Source organism: Solanum dulcamara, chromosome 1, assembly GCF_947179165.1.
Source record: "Solanum dulcamara chromosome 1, daSolDulc1.2, whole genome shotgun sequence".
In the NCBI taxonomy this organism is placed as follows: Eukaryota; Viridiplantae; Streptophyta; class Magnoliopsida; order Solanales; family Solanaceae; genus Solanum; species Solanum dulcamara.
Window position 1 is genome coordinate 71561987 of NC_077237.1, and position 5880 is coordinate 71567866.

Below are 5880 nucleotides of genomic sequence, written 5' to 3' on the forward strand. Positions count from 1 at the left end.
GCGACCGGACCTGACGAGATCCCTGGAGAATTTTGGAAGAGTGCGGGCTTGGTAGGTTTGGAATGACTGACTAGGTTATTTAATGTCATATTTACGACAACAACGATGCCCATAGAATGGAGATCGAGCATCATGATCCCGCTTTACAAAAACAAAGGGGATAGCCAGAGCTGTGACAACTATAGAGGTATTAAGCTTCTAAGCCATACTATGAAAGTATGGGAAAGAGTGGTAGAGATGAGGGTGAGGAGAGGCGTGTCTATTTCAGAGAACCAGTTCGGATTTATGCCGGGACGCTCAACTACAGAAGCCATCCACCTTATGAGGAGACTAATGGAGCAATATAGAGAGAGGAAGAGAGACTTGCATATGGTATTCATCGACTTGGAAAAGGCTTACGATAAAGTCCCACGAGAGATACTATGGAGATGTTTGGAGGCTAGAGATGTACCTGTAGCGTACATAAGGGTGATCAAGGACATGTACGAGGGTGCCAAAACCAGGGTAAGGACAGTAGGAGGGGACTCAGAACACTTCCCAGTTATGATGGGGTTGCATCAAGGATCAGCTCTTAGCCCGTTCCTATTTGCCTTGGTGATGGATGGATTGACACAAAAAATTCAAGGTGAGGTGCCATGGTGTATGCTTTTTGCGGACGACATAGTCCTCATCGATGAGACTCGTAGCGGAGTTAACGCTAAGCTGGAAGATTGGAGACGCACCTTGGAGTCTAAGGGGTTTAAGCTGAGTAGGACCAAGACAGAGTACCTAGAGTGCAAGTTCAGTGAGACACCTCAAGAGGTTGGCGCGGAAGTTAGGCTCGGGGACCAAGCCATCCAAAAGAGAAGTAGTTTTAAGTACCTTGGTTCTATCATGCAAGACAACGGAGAGATCGACGAGGATGTCACACACCGTATTGGGGCAGAATGGATGAAATGGAGGCTCGCCTCCGGTGTGTTATGTGACAAGAAGGTGCCACCACAACTTAAGGGCAAGTTCTACAAAGTGGTCGTTAGACCAGCTATGTTATATGGGGCGGAGTGTTGGCCAGTTAAGGTCTCCCACATGCAAAAGATGAAGGTTGTCGAGATGAGAATGTTGAGATGGATGTGTGGGCGTACCAGGAGTGACAGGATTAGAAATGAGGCTATTCGAGAAAAAGTAGGAGTGGCCGCGGTGGAAGACAAGATGCGGGAAACGCGACTGAGATGGTTTGGACATGTGAAGAGGAGAGTCCCAGATGCACCAGTGCGGAGATGTGAGAGGTTGGCCATGGATGATTTCAGAAGAGGTAGGGGTAGGCCGAAGAAATATTGGGGAGAGGTGATCAGACAGGACATGATGCATTTATGACTTACCGAGGACATGACCCTAAATAGAAGGGTGTGGAGGACACACATTAGGGTAGAAGGCTAGTACTTAGTGGTTTTATTCACCCTTATTCGTAGGCGTATTAACGCACTATGATTCCTTGTACTCTGATGTATGTTATTTATGTTATTATCTAATAATAATATCTACTATTGTTTTGTGCTTTGATTATACTATTGTTTGGACCGTTTTCGTCATTTACTTATTTGCTCTAATAATCTTGTCTGACCTTTTTCTATGCTTTTATTGAGCCGAGGGTCTTTCGGAAACAGCCGTCCTACATTGGTAGGAGTTAGGTCTGCGTACACTCTACCCTCCCCATACCCCACGATGTGGGATTTCACTGGGTTGTTGTTGTTGTTGTTGTTGTTGTTGTACTTAAATATTATTTGATTAATATCATCTAAAATTGTATTTTTATTTATAAAAAAACAGAATTGTGGCACCCTTCCCTTTGTTGCAAGGTATTCAAGAAAATTCATGTCAAGAATAAGATTAATGAGTCAGATCCAGATAAGTGGGTGGAAGAAAGGGTCGCACAAAGTTATGTAAGTTATTTAAAATAAATAGTGCATATATATGAATTAAAATTTTATGATGATAACTTTTATTTTTATGATAATTTTTATTTTTAAATGCAAGACATGTACCAGCAGTGCATTGATGAGATGAGAGATTCGGTACAACTCACGCTAGAAGATTCCACTAGAATTTGGACTGAAAAAGTGGCAGAAGAGATGCATAAGGGTAGGGGATCTACTGGATGGTCTCTCAAAACAACGTTCGACGACTCCAACCAAGTCTACAAGGTATTGAGTCGTCATGCCAAACTGATGCACTTGACGGTGTTCAGATAGCTGAGATGTCGAGGAAAATCTCAGACCTTACACGTGCATTAGCAGTGTCTGAGGAAAGAAGACTTGCTGAACATAAAAGAATGAATCAAACCGTTCAGAAAATCAAGGAACAAATGCTCAACCTCGCTCGTAGACCGTCCCGTTCTTCAAGAGCGTCCATTTCTGGCGATGACTCATTAGAGGATGAAGAATACATAGTCCCCACACCTCCTTAGCTACATTACTCCCATCGTTTTTGAATATTTTTATTAAGTTTGGAATATTTTACTAACTTTAGAAGACTTTTACAGGTGTTTAGTTTATTAATTTTACATCTTTAAATATTTTTTTAAGTTGTGAAAGATATATTGAATTGATTGTGTTGTTTGAGCTTGTTGTTGATTGTGTTGTTTAGGCTATTATTGATTTGAATGATTGAGCAAGTTGGGAACAGAAATTGCAGGGTTCTGTTGTCAAAAGAAATGTAGAAAAAGTGATGGACAGTACCTTATTATCCATTGCTTTTGCATTTTTTATAAAAAAATTCCAGAAATTACGACGGATAGGATCACCTAGTCCGTCACTTTATTCTTCATAATTAAGAACAATGAAGAATGTAGAGACGAACAGACTGTCCGTCGTTAAAAAATTTAATTTTCTAAATTGCGACGGACTGCATCGTTACATTCATCATACTAAAGAATAAAGTGATGCATTCTGTAAAGAGGCGAAAAGCAACGAAAGTGACTAAATTGTTTTTCCATCAATTTTGACTAAACGCCACACAGTCCGTCGCTTTGTTCGTCACTTTTTGACTATTTTTTAGTAGTGATTGTGTTGCTACTGTGGTTCGAAGTAAAATGGTGTTACATTCCTATTTATGCAAATAAGGAGCAACATCGTTGTGACTCGTAAAAACATCAATTTAATTATTTTTAAAAGAATTTTTAAAAAAATAATTTAAGGAATCGTCACCTAATTTTAGAATAATTAGAAAACCAATTAATTAACAAAAAAATGTTTAGTAAACCATTAGATTCTAGGTAAAGGGTTCAAATGATCCCGAAGGAAAGGTATTAGCACCCTTCAGAATTCACAACTGACTGAGTTCATTTTTTTCAAATTGAGGAGGAGATAAATAAGCTAACAAATATGATAAACAATGAAATATACACAAAAATAAAATAAAATAATAATATAAGAAACGAACTAATATTTGTCTAATGTCGATAATATACATAGTGATGAATCAAAAGTATTATTTGAACTTTATTCGAATAGTTTCTTCAGGAAGCAACTCTGGGTTGGGTACCTGTAAAGACACTTAGTAAAAGTGTTAGTAATAGACAAATATGAATCAAAAATAAAAATGAAAGGAAATAATAACTCAAAGTAAAACCCGTCTTATGTACATAAAAGACTTTGAAATCAACGATAATTTTTTCATTGACCACTTTTAATTGACTTTTTTTAACTTACAAAATATAATGTTCGTCTTTTAAAATAAAGAGACCTAAAAAATTGATAGACCAATTTCAACTATTCAAATCAATTGAAAACGGTAAAGGGTAAACCAATTCAAATGCAACAAAAGGAAAAAAGAACGATAATAGTAGTTGAACACTAACAACAAAAAACGCCTATTTTAAACAAAATTATAGCTAAACATCATTATGTAGTGTTATTATATTATATGCCAAAGTAACATGAGTGAATAGCAAATGTTTCAAGAATAACAAATATAAAATATGAAAATAGAAAGATAAATAAAATAAAACCAAAACCAAAGTCATTAGAAAACTTAAACTGAAGTTTCCATCTTTTGAAATAGATAGGCCTTAAGAAATTTTTTCATTGGCCAATTTTAACATATACTATATAATATATAATGTATCATTTTTTTTAAATGGAGAAAGCTCAAAAATCGACAAAAAAAAATTTCATTGACCATCTTTAACATATAATATTTTAAGCACAAAATTATATAAAAACAAAACATGTAAAGGAAAGACAAAAAACAAAAAGTAGTCAAATAAAAATGATATAAACAAGAGTTGCCAACAAATTCTTAAACAGTGAATGAAATCAATTCAAATAAATTAAGGACAATTAACTGTGAATCAAGTGGAGCAGCAATACAAATCCGAAGTTGTTGGAAAACGGAGAAGAAATATATATATATTTTTTTAAAAAAAAACATCACATATATGCATATATCTTAAATGCAGAAACAAAAGCTAATCTAAATAGATCACCAACACGTGATTTTTAGAAGATAAAATGATAGAAAATAATATCATGAAATAATGAAGGATAAGATCAATGAGCAACCAATAATAAAAGAATAAAGACAATTTAACAATGCATAACTTATTTGAGGATTAAAAAAAAAATTAGTAAACTAGACACTGAAAATAGATTTGGACAAAAATAATAAAATTAAACTATAACAAATACAATCCAGAATATCTAGATAGACACAAATCTTAGAAAATGAATACATATTTATAATATCAACCAAACAAAAAAAATGAATTTAGAAAGAAAATACCTGACCCATCTGGTTGTTTTGTGGTGTAACAGGCACGGGTAGACAGCGACGCCGCATAGCCTGTTGTTCGTGACTTCAACTCCATCTTACATCAAAGTAAGTTCGACTGGATCGAGAGAATCTGGATAGGAGTTTGGAGCCACAACTTTTCTGTTGACATCTTGGAGACCAATCAATGGTCAGATCTGGTGCGACAAGGACACGGGAGTAGCGATGATGCGTTGGCTGCTGTTCGCTGGAGACAGAGCTTCAGAGTTTGAGCTTGAACACCTGAAACATGAACAAAATCGTAAATGGGATGGGAAGAGAACTGGTGCGCGGTTGGTCGCTGGTTGTGCGAGTTGCTGATGTTATTTTGATCGGGGTTTGTGATGGTTTCGTTTATTGATTGTGTCTAACTACTGGTTGGTGGTGCCTCATCGGAGATAGAGACGGGAGAAGGGTGGAAGCTGGTTGGAGCTTAGAGCTCTGGTTCATTTCTTCGTTTGCCGGAGACGAGGGAGAAGGGTCTGGTGGGGTAGTGGTAGCGTGTTGGCTCGCGAGCTCGGGGCTCATGAAGCAGTAAGTGATGGCGAAGATGTAGGCTGCTTTGGTGGCGGTTGGGAAGAATTGGAATTGAGAGAGGAAAGTACTTTAGGATTCTTGCAAGGGAATTTTACTCCACTCCTAAAATTATTCCCCCACCCCTTCTTATAATGAAAATTCAAAACCAACCATTTTACGAAATTATGAACTCAAAATATAATGTAATTAAATATTTGAATAGTTTAATATTTATTTATGTTTCAACATATTTTTAAACTCGATAAAAATATTAAAATAAATATAATCAATGACACATATATAAAAAATTATAAATTAATAAAAAATAATGATTTAATAAAATAAAATGATATTCAAAAATTCAACAGGTTGTGATAAAAATATTAATAACTAAAGTTAACTAAAGTTGGAAAAAAAAAATTAATAAAAAATATTAATATGTTGATAACTAAAAATAATAATCGATAAATTATTCTTAAATTGTAAAAAATATATTTTAAACTGTTTAAAGAATAAAAGATTTAAAAGTATTAATTTACAAAACTTGGGCCAAAATTGAATATCAACCAGCGGAACAGA

General features: G+C 35.4%; 1 long non-coding RNA gene across 1 annotated transcript; it reads right to left on the reverse strand.

Moving 5' to 3' along the window:
* Window positions 1-3383: 3383 nt before the first annotated feature.
* Window positions 3384-5466, reverse strand: LOC129888751 (uncharacterized). The gene is made up of 2 exons (XR_008766706.1): window positions 4759-5466; window positions 3384-3519 (listed from the first exon to the last, which is right to left on the reverse strand). It is a non-coding gene; the product is annotated as an uncharacterized LOC129888751 (long non-coding RNA).
* Between the last annotated feature and the right edge of the window lie 414 nt (window positions 5467-5880).